General features: G+C 37.6%; 2 protein-coding genes across 3 annotated transcripts in view; both read right to left on the reverse strand.

The window, feature by feature from the left end:
• The window catches only part of PLCL1 (phospholipase C like 1 (inactive)), a 326,629-nt gene that overhangs the window by 278,983 nt on the left and 31,167 nt on the right, over window positions 1-16,479 (reverse strand). The window lies entirely within an intron of this gene.
• LOC144306224 (uncharacterized) overlaps window positions 12,575-16,479 on the reverse strand; it is a 53,194-nt gene continuing 49,289 nt past the window's right edge. For both annotated transcript variants that reach the window (XM_077885665.1, XM_077885664.1), the window contains one exon: window positions 12,575-12,780. The gene's annotated coding sequence lies outside the window, so the exon portion shown is untranslated. The remainder of the gene's footprint in view (window positions 12,781-16,479) is intronic.

Raw genomic sequence — 16,479 nt, forward strand, 5'->3', positions numbered from 1 at the left:
AGTTAACACTGCTATGTGATACATAGGAAAGTTATTAAGAAAATAAATTCTAGGGGTATGTGGTTGGCTCATTTGGTTAAGCATCCAGCTGTTGGTTTTGGCCAACATGATCTTAGGGTCATGAAGTTGAATGTGGCATCAGGCTCTGCGCTCCGTGCTCAGTGCTAAGTCTGCTTGGGATTCTTTCCTTCTTCCTCTCCCTCCTCCTCTGCCCCTCCCCCCCATTCACACACACACTCTCTCTCTCTTTGAAAAAAATAAATAAAATCTTAAAAGAAAAGAAACTCTAAGAGTTCTTATCACAAGGGGAAAAATATATTTTTTTTAATATACACACATATATATCTCATATGAGATGATGGATATTAACTAAACTTATTGGTATTCATTTCATGATGATATATGTAAGTTGAACCATTATGCTGTTTGCTCTAAACTTAACTGTGCTGCATATCAATTATATCTCAATAAAACTGGGGGGAAAAGAATATATAAAATTAAATCTCAGACACATTGGTGGAAGCTTTATTTTTTTAATTTATTTTTTATTGGTGTTCAATTTACCAACATATAGAATAACACCCAGTGCTCATCCCATCAAGTGCCCCCCTCAGTGTCCGTCACCCAGTCACCCCCACCCCCTCCTCCCCTTCCACCATCCCTAGTTCGTTTCCCAGAGTTAGGAGTCTCTCATGTTCTGTCTCCCTTTCTGATATTTCCCACTCATTTTTTCTCCTTTTGGTGGGAGCTTTATTTATTTTTCTCTTCTTCCCTGGAAGCCTCTCTCGAATTCATGTTTATTTACTTTAGCAGAAATAAGAAGTGATGTTGGAAGAGAAGAAAAAAAGAAAGCTAAATAAATCAACACCTTCTATTTGAGGCACAAAGTTTGTGGTAGATTAAAAATGGCCACATATTCTTTGCACTCCTTCTATCAAAAAGTAGAGTCTATTTCTCCACCCCTTAAATCTGGATGACCTTGTGACTTGCTTTCACAAGCCAAATGCAGCACAAGGAGCTCTGCAATAGCTGTAGACCTTGCAGCATTGACTCTTTCTCCCTTGGAATGCTATGCCAGTGAACACCTCTGAGCTAGCAGGGCCCCAGGGGAGAAACAAGATAATTCAACTGTCAGCCAGACAACCACCAGACATTTGAGTGAAGCCATCTTAGGTCATCCAGTCGCTACCAAGCTACCAATGACTGCTACCACAGCATTGAGCCCAGGAAAGACCAGCAGAAGAACCACCAAACTGAAGCCCAAGTCAAAGTGCTGAGCAACAGAATTGTGGCAAACTGTTGTTGTTATAAGCCACTAAATTTGGGAGGTGGGTTGTTTTTAACAAGAAATAACTGATACGGTGCTTTACATGCTTATTTCATTTAATCTTAGTATGAATCCTATGATGTGAACCAGAGCAGACCCACGTTTTGTGAGGCATAAAGTCTATCCAATTTGGAATGTTCTCCTTAAGAAAAATAGTACACATGATACAAAAATAAGAAAATAATACAAAATTATAAATACAAAGGATATAAACATGTAGCACTAAATCCAAAAATGTCCATGGCACTTCAATGCCACCTCACACAAGAGGAAGTGTGATAGGGAAGAAATCAGAATGGAAAGGGGCTTAATAAAAACATATGGCAAGGGAACACATGGCTAGTGCTCTTTCCGGGTGACTTCATAAACTAAGCTTCAGTAATTTCATAGGAAATTCACTTCAATAGTTAAGGTTACTAATCCATTTTACAGAAGAAGAGCTATGACTCTGAGTGGCTGTCACTTGTCTTAGGGCCCACAGATGGTGAGCTAAAGAACCAGGATCTGAGCTCAGATTCCTGTTTCCAAAACATGAGCTCTTTGTACTATATGTTTTCATTTTTACCTTGTGGTCTACTCCACACCAAGTTCTATATCAATTGAAAACACTTCTACTTCAGTATCCCCAAGTGTATCCCCATGGAAATGGAAGTTCTCTGAAAGAGCTCATCTAAGTATTTCTCATCCCATGAAGTATGCTCAACAGCCCTATGAAGCAGGGGCAGGAGGACCTGGCTTCTACCTACTTCTCTGATTAGATGAATCAACTGCAGAATGAATGCCCTAAATCAGGGACACTTTTAACTCCCTTTCTTTCAGGATCTCTTTTACTATATGCCAACTTCCTCATAGGCAAGATTATATAATGCCAAAAACATTAAGTACAGCTATCTCGCTCTCCTATCAGGTATAAACCCTTGCCACTGTACTTTTTTTATTCATTTCCTAGCATGGTCTCATCATGCCTGGTCTATTTATATTAGGTTCCTACAAGAATATATCTAAACTTGCCTATGTAGTATAAGCCCTAAGTGAAGCCAGCTTTTAATAACTTCTAATCTTTCTTTGTCCAGCTATAGCCATCACTGCTCCCCTTCCTTTCAAATGACCTCCACTAGGAAACTGGTGAATCATTACTACAACCTGGAAACCAGATCTCTTCTCCTCTAACATTTACATAGGCTGTTTGTGCAGAATTCCTAGCTTTTAACCTCACTAAGCTAATCCAATCAGCTGATCATTTGTTTTGCACCTTGGTGTCAAGGTCAGAAGTCCTGATTGCCAGTTATGCAGTAGTTTATTCAATGTACCTATTCGTATCAGAGAACATACTCTCTGTGTAAGGTTTAACCTTGGGAGAAAAATGAAGCTTCTGAGGAAAATAGCTGAAGTTATCCACAGAGGTTGTACTGGTGGTAAGTGAAGAGTGAGAGTGCCAGGCAGCCTGGTGTAGCACAAAGAATGCAAGGTGGAATCAGAGACTTCAACTAGCCACAAGCCATCTCTGAGTCTCCACCTGAAACAGTTGGTCCAGGTGACCTTTCTGGTCCCCTCAGCTGTAAAATTCTATGAATCTACTCTGACTTTCTCCTTTATCCTTATCAGTGTGATCTTTTTTAAAAAGTGTTCAATCCTCAATAAATATTTTTAAAGTATGGGGATTCTAAATATACAATCTTCTCAAAGTTGAACCACTTTGAAAAAAACTTCAAACAGCCTTAACAAAATGTATTTCAATAAGTAGTTTAAAGAACAGAATAATGTAGATAATAAATGCTAGGTCACAAATACTGCAAATAAAGGTGAAATAAGAGCTCATTTTACCTTTATCTATAGGTTGGTTATAGAAACTTGGTAACAAATCAGTGAAATGTCCTTTAAAGAGGTTTTCGTATCTAATGCATTATATAAACCACTGGGCTAGCCGTAATTCTTCAACTTCCAATTAAAATATTTCAGATCTAAATTTTAATAAAATTCCAAATGATTTAAATAAAATATGGTCTTTGGTTCCTAGCCAAAATTCATTTTTATATAATTTGTAACTGCATACATACAATAAATGAAAAATGTTTTGACAATAACATTCTGTTCACAATAAATGCTTTCCTTATTTTTTCACATTCCTTCCATGCATATGTAGCTTTTGAGAGATTGTTTTGAGAGATTGTTACTTAAAAAGTAACATTCATAAAACTATCACTGTAGTAAAACAAGCCAAACGGCATAAATCCAAGAACCCATAATGCTACAGAAATGTTAGCATCATTCTCCTCTAAGTTATTTCAACTTTATCTCATTTTTTTTTCACCCAAGAGAGGCCTTTAATCAGGAAAATCCATTTTCATCTCATTTATAGATTGCCTTTACATGGTTTATACGACCACCATGAGAGTAAGGGAAAGTTACATCACAGCATTACTGTGCCCTATGGGGCAGCACCTATTAACCTCTAAGGGGTCCGTGAACTCCTAATATATACAAAATGCTATGCATATGTATATTTTCTCTAGGATCGATATGATCTGCTAAACAAACAAATCAAAATTTCCTGCTGTGCTTTTAAAGGTGAGTTCAGAATCACATTAGAAGGTAAGGCTTATGCAATGGGAGATAATTATTGGTGACCCCTGCTCAGATGTGGCTGAATTCTATTTTAGGTCAAAAAGAGGTAGGCAGGCTAAAACAGATACCCTTGATGAACATTCTAAAATGACATTATTTTATTGGGCTCAAATGGCACATTTGAACAACTGGCTGAGACACAGAGGTTAACCAGGACATTTACAGTCCAGTAATCAAAAGCACAGATGTTGATAATTTCACCACTGAATGGTTCTCCAAATCAGGACTCAGCACGAGCAGAATGGGCCATATATTTTTTTTAATTTTTATTTATTTATGATAGTTACAGAGAGACAGAGAGGCAGAGACACAGGCAGAGGGAGAAGCAGGCTCCATGCACCGGGAGCCTGACGTGGGATTCGATCCCGGGTCTCCAGGATCGCGCCCTGGGCCAAAGGCAGGTACCAAACCGCTGCGCCACCCAGGGATCCCAGAATGGGCCATATTAAGGAAGGCTAGGACACAAAGACTAAGTAGACTCACCCAGGTAGGAAGATATTTTGTCCTTGGATGAAGGACATCAAGTGGCCAAGCCTATGTAGGCAACCAGTAGAGTTAAATAAGGTCTGAGTAACGAAAGCTCTTGGCATTAGCAAGATGTGTTAGCAGGTAAATTAAAACCAGCCAACTAGGCAGTTCCAGAGAAAACAAGTAGGAATCCAGGCCCAGCATAACTAGGCTACCAGATAAGGTGGAGGGAAAGCAATAACAGAGAATTTTTTTATCACAAAGAATAAGAAAAATGTCTATTATCAGAATCAGATAAAATCATAGCAAAGCCAATGGAAGGTTGATTTCTTGTAAACAAGCAAACTAAATCCCTGATTAAGAACAGGACCGTTACTAAAACCTAAAATATGGCAGAACTGACATGTATAGATTAAGTGGCTTCAGCTCTGAAAAAAAAAAAAAAAAAAGCCACGTTGGGAAAGAAGGCAAAGCTAATGTGAAGAGTAGATTTAGTTAGAGAAGAAAGGGTAAGCATTTCAGATGAGAGGAAACTAATGCCAGGCGCCAATCAGAAGCACTGATGCAAGGAAAGAGCTTATTCTCTTAGTCCAATGCTCAGTTTATCAAAATTCTTTCCGTATTTTCCTTAAACTAAATGAGGAAATCAGTTTACTGACCTGAATAGTTATGAGTCTTTATTAAGTTATTTGCTCCCAGGATATTAGCTGAAAGAGGGCCTTGGCTACCATAGGGATATTTATCCTAGTGCCTGACCAATTCTGTTATTCAAAAGAATATTTCACAATGACCAGAAGACTGGCTGCAAAAATTCTGTCTTTATCTCAAACACAAGTAATTTTCGGGATGGTATTTAACTTAAGCTCTAAACCAAGAAACCAAAGAAGGAGGAAAGCATAGCATTTTATTAATACCAAAAGAAGTGTCAAGCCATCCAATTGAGCCACTCCATAATTTACTCAAGTAGATCTTGACTGCTAGTAATTTCAGGTCCTTAAATAATTCATATCTACCCACCTTTTCTCCTTCACACTTATGTTCAAAAATAAATCTATCTCTTCTACACTTCAGCAAAAAAAGTATAGTCTACAAGTCCTAGTATACAAGTGTCATCCCAGTATACAAGTTTTTATATTCTGTGCATATAAACTACTTCTGCATATATAAATGTTAACATAAATTATGACATTCAGAGAACTTAATTTCAAACTCTTGCACAATACACCCTTTCAAGCACTGTAACCCTTAATAAAAGCTAATTTGAAAAGATTTTTTTTCCTGGGAGCTAAAGAAACATTAGCATTTAAAAAACTGGCATGAAACTGAGGTAATTTAAGGTAAACATGACCCATCTCCTTCCTTGAGGAAGTCTCCTAGAGACTAAGCTGAGGCAGAGAGAAGCCCCACTCAGCAAGAAATCAATAACTGTTTAGAACTCCTGGACTGACTTGATACTTCATTGCTGGGAAAAAAGTAGAGTTCACCCCCACCCCATACTGCGGTTAGCCATGCCTATTGCAGGACACATAAGGAGCCCATGTTGCTACAACTTCATTTCAGTTCAGAATACCCTACTTCTGCAACAAATATTTTTTGTGCTCAGAGATAACAATGAGCTAACGATGCCTACACTAATGCAATCTCCCAGCTTACAGGCCAATGTTCACAGAAGCCATCCAAGACAAATGTTAACATTTCAGATACCAGGGCCCAGAGTAGGTCACCCAAATTTCCAAGTGATTCTGATGCAGGTAGTCTTTTAGACCACACCTTGAGAAACCAGATGGAGCTCCCTGCAGAAAGATTCTATATGTGTTCATCACTTCTAGATCCCTACCACTGAGCACATAGTAATATTCCCATATGCATTAAATGAACCTACAAACAGGAGATGGAAGAAGGAAGAGACAATCCTTACACAAAAAAGTAAGTAGAGTTTTACATTATTATAGAGTATAAAAGCATGAAAGGGGGCGTACAATATAGCTCCAGGAGAAGCAGGGCAACTTTCTGGACAAGGCAGTCCCTGAGCTAGTCTTATGGGTAAGTGGGAGGGAGTCATCAAGAGAGGGTATCCATAGAGGGGCAGCAAGAACAAAGACAGGTGAGAAACAGCAAAGTTTGGGCAGAAGATACATGTTTTGTTGCTCTAGTCTCCTGAGGCAAGAAATGATGCTTAAATTTCATCTACATTGTCTCTAATCCTCTTATTCTACTTCAGAGAAGGCATTATTATTATTCCTATTTTACGAATGAGAAAGTGAGGCTTGGAGAAATTAAAATTGGTCTTAGGAAATAGTAAGACTGTGTCATGAACTGAATGCTTGTGTTTCTCCAAAGTCCATATGTTGAAATCCTCACCCCCAATGGTATTTGGAGGTGAGCCTTTGGGAAGCAATTATGTAATGAAGTAGAGACCTTATGGATGAGGACAAGGCCCTTTATAAAAGAGAACCAGAGAACTCTCTCTCTCTCCCCTTCCACCATGTGAGAATACAGTAAGAAGATGGGTGTCTGCAACTAGGAAGAGGGCTCTCATGAGAGTCCAACCATGATCTCAAACTAGCTAGCACCATTATCTCAGACTCTCAGCTGCTAGAATGGTGAGAAATGAACTTCTATTGTTTGTAAGCTACCCAGCCTATAACATTCTGTATAGCAGCCCAAGCAAAGACAGGCAGTGCCTCAGAAAATTAGAAATGAAAAAAAAAAAAAAGAAAATTAGATATGGAATTTCCATATGATCCAGCAATTTCACTTCTGAGTATAGATATGCAAAATAATTGAAAGCAAAGACCTTAAAAGATACTGATAAATCCATGTCCACAACAGCATTGTTCACAATAGCCGAAAGATGGAAAACAACAACCCATGCCCATCAGCAGATGAATGGATAAACAAAATGTGATACCTACCTAGAATGGAATTCATTCATCCTTAAGAAAGAAGGAAATTCTGATATATGCTATAACATGGATGAACCCTGAAGACATTTTGCTAAGTGAAATGAGCCAGTCACAAAAGGACAAATATTTTATGATTCTACTTATATGAAGTATGTAGAGTAGTTAAATTCATTAAGAATGAAAACAGAATGGTGGTTGCCAGTGACTGGAGGAGATGGGGAGCTACTGTTTAATGGGCACAGAAGTTTAGGTAGGGAAGATGAAAAAGTTTTAGAGATGGATGGTGTTAATGGTTATGCCACAATATGAATACACTCAATGTTATAGAATTATACATTAAAAATAGTAAAAAAAAAAAAATCGCAAATTTTGTTACACATATTTACAACTTTTTTATTTTTTATATAAATTTATTTTTTATTGGTGTTCAATTTGCCAGCATATAGAATAAAACCCAGTGCTCATCCCGTCAAGTGCCCACCTCAGTGCCCGTCACCCAGTCACCCCCACCCCCCGCCCTCCTCCCCTTCCACCACCCCTAATTCGTTTCCCAGAGTTAGGAGTCTTTCATGTTCTGTTTCCCTTTCTGATATTTCCCACTTATTTTTTCTCCTTTCACCTTTATTCCCTTTCACTATTTTTTATATTCCCCAAATGAATGAGACCATATAATGTTTGTCCTTCTCCGATTGACTTATTTCACTCAGCATAATACCCTCCAGTTCCATCCACGTCGAAGCAAATGGTGGGTATTTGTCATTTCTAATGGCTGAGTAATATTCCATTACCACAACTTTTTTAAAGGATTTTTTTAAAGCATTTCTCCTAGTGGTTGCACTGGAACTCAAGCATAGCTCTGTTTCCTAGAGAGGCTAACTAGTTTCATCCTCAAGGCCAAAATAAAAGACTTTTAAAGAGTTTGGGCCAAAGCTACCAACAATCCCACTACCTTAGAATCATAACACTATCAGTGACTTACACTTACAACATCTCTGCATGTATCTGAATATTGAAGAAAAATCAGTCAATGCAAAGATAAAATTTATAAATGAAAAGAAGCAATGGGACGCATTAATCCTGAAAGCAAACTGTTTTAAAAGGATAGTTACAGGGACACCTGGGTGGCTCAGTGGGTTAAGTGTCTGTTTGGCTCAAGTCAGGGTCTTGAGATCTGAGCAGGGAGCCTGCTTCTCCCTCTTCCTCTGCCCCCCACTCGGGCTTGCTCTCTATCTCTCTCTCTAGTGCTCTTTCTCTCAAATAAATAATTACAAATCTTTTTTAAAAAAGCATATTACAGACTTTCATCTCTTTTAATCTACCATCAATGCAGATGAATGAGCATATTAAGGGCCACATATCTTTTAATCCCTACATGTATGAAGATTTATTCAAAAGGTATAATAAACAGACAATAGTTAGAAAGGTGGTAAAACAATATATAATCCCATGACAATCTAGAGCCAGAACTATGTAGTCTCCAACTGATGTGTCAGTTCGTTGAGCAAGGTAGGCTTGTGTACTCTGTGGTGCCATCTCCCTGTCATCCTCTCTGCTCCCTTACCTTCCCACATTGCAGCTATGCAGCAGAGGTTGCCAGGAATTGAGAGGTACACTCCCTTGAATGACACTGTTGCCCTCATTCTGCATGCAGTTATGTCTCTCTTACCTCCAACTTTCACCACGCAGTACATCAAAAACATGGCCAAAGCCATCACTGAATTCATTCACTGCATTTGCTACAGATTCGAATACACAGCAAAATCAAATGCCAACTATCCTTATTTACACATGAGAGAAGAGTCATTTGGAAGTTGTTCTACATTCACCTTTCACTATTAATGGCAAATCCAACTGCCAGCCCATGAGCGATTTTTCACATGGCCTCAAATTAGAGCAGAAATTCTCTTAATATGTAATCATCAGAACTTGGGGAAAGGGAGTCAGGTGAAAGAGCCAAGTGCCAGTTCTCCTTTTTCACCTTGTGTAGATTTAAAGGTCCCTTGAACTTCATCCAAAGGTGTACCTTCCTACTTTTCTGGCTTCCCCTGAGAGGCCTTTTTCTGTATCAGGCCCACGAGGTGAGGGGTGAAAGACATAAAGTGGCTCCCCCTGAAGCCACCGTGTTTTCTCCCCCACTGTCTCTGCTGCTTTGCACCACTTTCCTCCATTCTTGTCTCCTCTTCCTCCTCTCAGTTGTACCCATGTTTTAGATATCATTGGAAAAGTCTTTCTTGTTATTACTTGGATCATGGAAAACATTTCCCAGAGCAACGACATTAAACATGGTGGTTCAGGCACCACATTTTCTCATAAACACCAATTGTTTCATATATGTCTTCAAATAAAGACCCCTGCAGCCAAGCATAACATTATTTTCCTTTGCAACTCGTTAAACAATACTTCCATTAGTGTCCAGTAGAAAAAACTCTTCAGGTTGTAGGCTGGTTATTCTATGATATTCATAAGCCACTTCATTACCAAAAATGTATGTACTGAATTTTTTGTTTTATTTCTATGTTAAGAACTGCCCCGCCCCAAAGTCTGAAGTTCCCAGAAACCCTATCTCCATATAACAAAAGTTATAGTCATATGGAACAGAAGACAAAGAACTTGAGTGGCTAGGTATGGCTGTTGTATAGACAGTATGATTTATCTTCTTCAGGATCAGATGGGAGAGAAAAGTATAAGCAATAACGTAGCTCTTCTGAAGTACGTACGGCTTTCTGGTTTATTCTCTTTATAAGACCCATATTCGCATCAAGTACTACACAATCTTAATCTTTCTCATTCCAAATATCACTAAAAATTGTAAGCTGGCTCATCAGTTCACATCTTCTGTATGCATTCTCTATGTCACACAAACGTACACATATGCATTAAGACAACTTGACAGTTGCCTGTTCCAGATTCCAGGCCAGATTTACACTTTCTCAAATCATTCCTGCACTCCTTAAGTTCATATGTTCAGAAAAGCACTTGACTCACCATGTGAACTGAGAATAGTTTAATTACATTAAAGGCAAGGGAAATGATGGGGTGAAACAGAGAGAGAATGAGATCAATACCTTAGAACAAAAGGCTTAGAGCTGAATGGGACCTTGGAGAAAATCTGATTCTATGCTGTCACACTGCTAATAAAGAAACTGCTAAGCCTCAGAAAAGTTAAATTACCTGCCCAAGGGAATGCCACTACCTGATAAGTGGGCCAGGTTTCCTGGTGGCCAATATGCTCATGCACATTTGTGTTTAATGGAAGCAATGAAAATTTGGATGAGAAGGTAATGTCGGATCTGTGCTTATTAAACAGTCAGTGGCACTTCGGGAGCAGTGAGCAAACTTGAACCAGCTTCTCAAATGATTATCTAACTCTCATTTTAATGACCTCCCCAGAGAGATCTTTCTTTGGTAGATATTTCAACATTTGGTGGACCTAACTTAAGGCCAGTTCTACACATCCTAAAATGTGTCTGATCTCCTTTATTACTCTTTGAACCCTCTTGAACCCCTCAATGTGAAGCATCTTCCCCTCAACCCATTCCCCGCCCCCACTATGGAATATTTTAAGAAAAGAATATTTTACTTTAAAATGCCACTTGTGACTATCAAGTTTCTCTAAATCTCATGCATTAAGCATTAATCATTCTTATAACTGGGGGAGGAGGGAAGCATACTGACATATTTTTAAAATTCCATTACTCTGTATCAACTAGGCATCCCATAATTATCTTGATCGAGATCAGTAAATGTCCCTTTAAAATTCAAGGCAAAGTTTAAGAAAGACCCTCCCCCTCAGAAGAGCTATTTTATTTTTTATTATTGTTTCCTTGTAGATTTTAAACGATGCTAATGCCAGAATGCCAACAGTACTGCAAACCTACTGTTCCCTGCATTTGCTACTCTCTTGCCTGCTACTATCATCCAGGGATTAAAGGCAGCAGGGAGGAAAGTTATACTCTGTGGACTGTGGCCTTGGGAACAGAGCCTGGCCTACCCTTCAATTCCCTCAATACCAAATCTTTAGCATCAACTTAGTCAAGCACCTATGACATAAAGGATACTTTGTGAAGTCTATCAGAGACGTACAGATCTGCAAGTATTTAGGTTGGCTGCAAGGACCATTCCCTCTAGTTAAAGAAGGGAATGTTTCTTCTCTTGATTTCCTGCTCTATCTCCAGGGCAAGCAGTATTTCTACTATCTTCATGGCCTTATATTTCTCCAGGTAAAGGGTCTGGCTTTCCAAACACCATCACAAGAATCAGTCCTAAAGCAATTTCCACACAGCAACACAACACCTGCTAGCTGGCTTGACAGTGCCACTTGCCTTGACAAGTCTTGACCTTGTCTGTTTCCATAGCCATGGGTTCTGGTTTATTTTCTCCATCTGCCCTTCTCCAGGATCTGCCTTGGATAACTTTCCACAAATTTTTTGTTTATTTTCCTTCTCTGTTTCTTTTGTGAACACTGTTCTCCAACAGCAGTTTATTACAGTTTGTAACAAATGCTTGTCCCTCTTTACATCACACATACCTCAGCCTCCTTCTTGCCAACATAAGAAAACCCTCAGAACAGGAAAGTTTCAACAAGCTCTCTTTTACCTCTTTCCCAGGAATCCATATCTAAGTTTCAAATTCTATATTGTTCACATTTTACCAGGTAAGTTGGATTTCTACATTTTCTTCTACTCTTCAGAAATCTTAGTCTCTCTCTGCAACTCTTCATCATAAACAGCATGTTCATGTAGAATTTTGTGGTTAATGAATGAATGCCAAGCCCTCACCTGGGCCAAGAGGTCTGCACCTCCCAAACCTAGTGTTTTCTTTTCAATGAAACAGTTCAGAAATTCATCTGTGTACACTGAGCCCACCTACATTGATCTGACTTAAATTCCCTGGTATACTTTAATATATGTGTGTGCTTTAGTAGAACTCATCCATTTCATTCTATCATGTGGGTTCCAAATATTTGGCTAACCTCAACACTTTAGAAGTCTGATTATAGTTTCATTTCATTTAGCTCTCTTTAGAGGCTGGAATAAGAAAAATCATCCTAAATTGCACAGCTGCACTCTCTGATTCAAGCTACCTAGCAACTGTCAAAATACAACCCTAACCACAAAGGTGTTTGAAGCTGCATGTGAAAGCTTATTCTAAGACAGACACTGCCAACCTTTCTACTGTCTTAAACGCAGCTTGTCATTTCAGCACAAGTACAATGGAGAGAGAGGCTTGTGAGTAGGGAGATGTGGTCTAAAATTTTTATTTTAAAATGAAAAAATATAATTAGAACCAAACCATTAAATGCCCATGTTTTGATGGGAGGAGAAAAATGACTATTAGGTTTAGTTCTTCCAAATGTCAGTATCAGTGGAGATGTGTCTTCACAAAACTTCAAGTATCTCTTGCTTTGATCAGAGTGCTTAATCCTGCTCCTCAAAACTCAGGTTTCAAAGTTGCCTTGGAAAGAAAAGTTAAAGATCATTTACTGACTGCATTGCTGGGGAACTATAGTTACCTTCATGCTGTCCCAAGGTAAGAGAAAAACCATTCTCACTCTGAAAATAAAACATCCGTTATGTGAAAGACCATTAGAAGCTGGTAACAGTGATTGCCTCCAGGATGTTGGGGATCTGGGGGCTCACTATTCCTTATATACTCTATTATATTATGTAACTTTTTTTTCATGTTCACTTGTTGCTTTTACAATATTAAAACAAGCATTAGGAAATAAACTGACTTGAATGTTGCACAGGCTTAGTAATGAGATTATCCCCCTGGGCTCAGGAATGGAAACATATTTATGCTGGTGCCTGCAGACAATCACAGGTTCCTACAGTAAACATTCCTCCCCAAGTGCTTTCTGACCATATTTAAGAAATATAGCTTTTCTCATTGGGACTACTGAGAAAATAAACTGGAGTTCTATTTTGAGAATTCAAAGTACATACCATTCATGCAAACCAAAGAACACACATTTGCTCAATGACCCAACCCTCTACTTCATAGTTATAAAATGTGGAAAAGAAGCCACAAGTCTTATACCAGCAGTACAACTGCACAATTCCCCAAATCCTTCCCTAAAGAACAGGGTTCATTTTTCATCATCAATATATTAAACTCATAAAACATCTTTGAGGGTCTATCATCTATATATGGGTCTGCCTTCTAACATTTATCATCCAACCACTACATTTGTACAATTTTTCTTTTTTACCCTAAACATTTACACTACTTCTTTCTTACCAATGTCAAATTAAATTCAGAGACAATTATGTTCTAAATTGTGAGGCACTCATGCATCACAAAATCTTATCTTTTATCCCAATTATCCTGACTTCTTTACTGGATTTGTCAGCTTCTTGAGGCCTAGGGGATACCATCTTATTCATATTTGTCATTCTCCTGACAAAATTATATACTCAAAGGAAGGAATTTAGAGCTCCTATGTTATTTTTTCCTATATCTTGATTTTTTTTATCTTATGAAATTTCTGCAAATATTAAATGGTTCAAATCTGAAAGCAAACCCATAAAATTGACTAGCTTTTTAATCTCTTATAACCTATATATGCAGCACCTAAACACTCATCTGTCTTGAGCTGAACAGAGTTATGTATCTATATGTATATCTACATCTATACATCTATATATCTCTAGCTCTATATCCATCCATATAGATCCAAAGATCTATACATTTTGTAGTTAGCTAGCTACCAACCTACCTATCTATAAATGGTCTTTGGACTCAGATATATACATGTGGCCTATCCTATCCTTCCTTACTTTGCATACATTTTAGGAAAGTTTCTTCATCCTGCTAGAAGATGGCTAAGAGTGGGACTCTCCATTTCATCAAGACAAGTTTGAGAAGCTTGAGCCATGCCTATCTCTTACTTATCCACTCTAAGTCTTCCCATAACACACAAAGCAAAGTAGCTTAAAAGAGTGGGCTTCAGTTGGCAAACAGAAGTTCATGAACAAGACTATATAAAAATTGAGATTAGAAAACATTTTATCTCACCTATGCTGTATATGGACAGATCTTCAAAGCTGACAAAATTGAAAATATTTTCTCACCAAAATGTTGCTATCTGCATTTTAATCAAGCAGTGAGGTTTTGTAAAATCTCTGAAGGTGAAGTACCTTACTGATGTGATATGTGGATAGTAAATTGCAGAACAGTTTCCAAAGACAGTGAACCAAACGGTCTTTAAAACATCCCAAAATTTCAAGCTCTGTTCTTCAAATGCTGCCAAGTTTCAGAGTGAAATAAGGAAATTTCCCTTCCTTTCTTAGCTAACTACTTCATTTACCCTTCATAAGATACATTCTTTCCTGGGGCACCTTGGTGGCTCAGTCAGTTAAGGGTCAGACTCTTGATTTCTGTTCAGGTCATGATCTCAGAGTAGTGAGATTGGGCCCTATGTTGGGCTCCACACTGGGCCTGGAACCTACTTAAGATTCCCTCTTTCTCCCTCTACCCCTTCTTTCCCTCTCAAAAAAAAAAAAAAAAAAAAAAAACTAGCGTCTTTTGTATTTAGAGATAACCATGCATTTTTACTATAATGCTTTATATAGACAACAGTCTTCTGCTGCCAGGCTTTAAACAGTTCTTATAAAGAACAAAAATAAATTCAGGCTGTATTTCTGTTTACATTTATTTTCCTAGGATTCATCTCTAATAGGTATTTCTAGCTGTACTTTACAAAAGTTAAAACAAAAAAAGGAAAATAAATGCAGCTTTGGAACATACTAATGCAATTTTTTTAAAATAATAGATGGGTAATTTTTCTGAATAGTCTAACTGGCTTAAAGGATTCCCTAAAGATATGAAATACAAAACCTGTTTCTTTAAACAACATTTTACTCCATAATGCACTATATTCTTGCATGTAATATTAATGTAGCTTGTTAAAATTATTATTTAGAGTGTAAATTTGTTTGACATGAACTCTGAGTCTGGACTATTTCTCATGGTTGTTTTCAAAGTTTTTAATAAAATTACCCTGTACACTACTGACAGGTAGATAATAAATAAAAAATCTGTGTTAGAAATGTTTTTTATTTTTAAGTATTTAGGTGTAGTGTTGAAAAAGACTGTGGAAGAAGTCTTGATAAGAAGAAATAATGTGGTATTCAACATATCTTTTATAAAAATTGACAACATTAAGGATTCAAATTGAATAGAGTCGATATATAAGGCAATACTTTTAACACTGAATAGTTTTCTACTTAAATGTATATGAACTAAAACAGTGAATTGTTCCTTTTTACAATTTTATTAGTTGTCATATTTCTGAGATAAAGTAGGCTCCTAAGACAATTCTCAAAGTGGCCTTTTTAGATGAATCAGAGAAAAAAACTATTCTTGGGTCAATTACAACTGAACCATTGTTTTTACTGTGGACTAGGATGTGACCCATTCTGGCTCATGTTACTGACATATCCATGTAGAACCAAGTCAGTTCTTAGGCTACCAACTCCAACCTACCCTATAAAATGGAAAGGGTATCTAATAGAAACTCCACTGCTTCTCATCCATTAAAGTCAAATTTCAATCATTCTGTGATGTCCATGTTTATATTTCCATGAACAGTGTCCCCAGATGTAGGTTCTAATGGTATAGAAGTATTTGGTATAAACAGAAGGCTTCTTAAGAGTTTTTCAATTCATGAATTTTTTTCTTAAAGAAACTGAGAACATGTTCATGTTCTTTGTGATCCAATACTTCTCAAGTTACAAAGTCATTCAATTCCTGAAAATTTCAACTTCCTCCTTTCCCAAGACTAAAACTGAGAATATAACTATCTAGATTTTCCTGCCTCTAGGAAGTAAAATTTAAATATTAACAATGAAAACATTAGGACTCCTATGATTCATTAGTTGCTTAAGTGCTTTTCTTCTGAGAAGCTAAAAGCTCTTCAAATATCCAATCACACAGGCCCTCCCATCTAAGTGAGGAAAGCGAAAGGCAGTTTATCAAACTGTCTCTTGAGATAGCCACAGGAAACTAAAATCCTGAAACATGGCTGGCCAGCATTGCAAGTAACAATAGAACTTAAAAATTCACAGACCCTGGGGTGGGCTTCTTCAGAAATAAGCTGCCTCCTCTAACACTAGTTTCCATATTAGGTGTTTTCATCTTTAACTTAACCTG

The sequence above is a fragment of the Canis aureus genome, chromosome 36, assembly GCF_053574225.1.
Source record: "Canis aureus isolate CA01 chromosome 36, VMU_Caureus_v.1.0, whole genome shotgun sequence".
Classification (NCBI taxonomy): domain Eukaryota; kingdom Metazoa; phylum Chordata; class Mammalia; order Carnivora; family Canidae; genus Canis; species Canis aureus.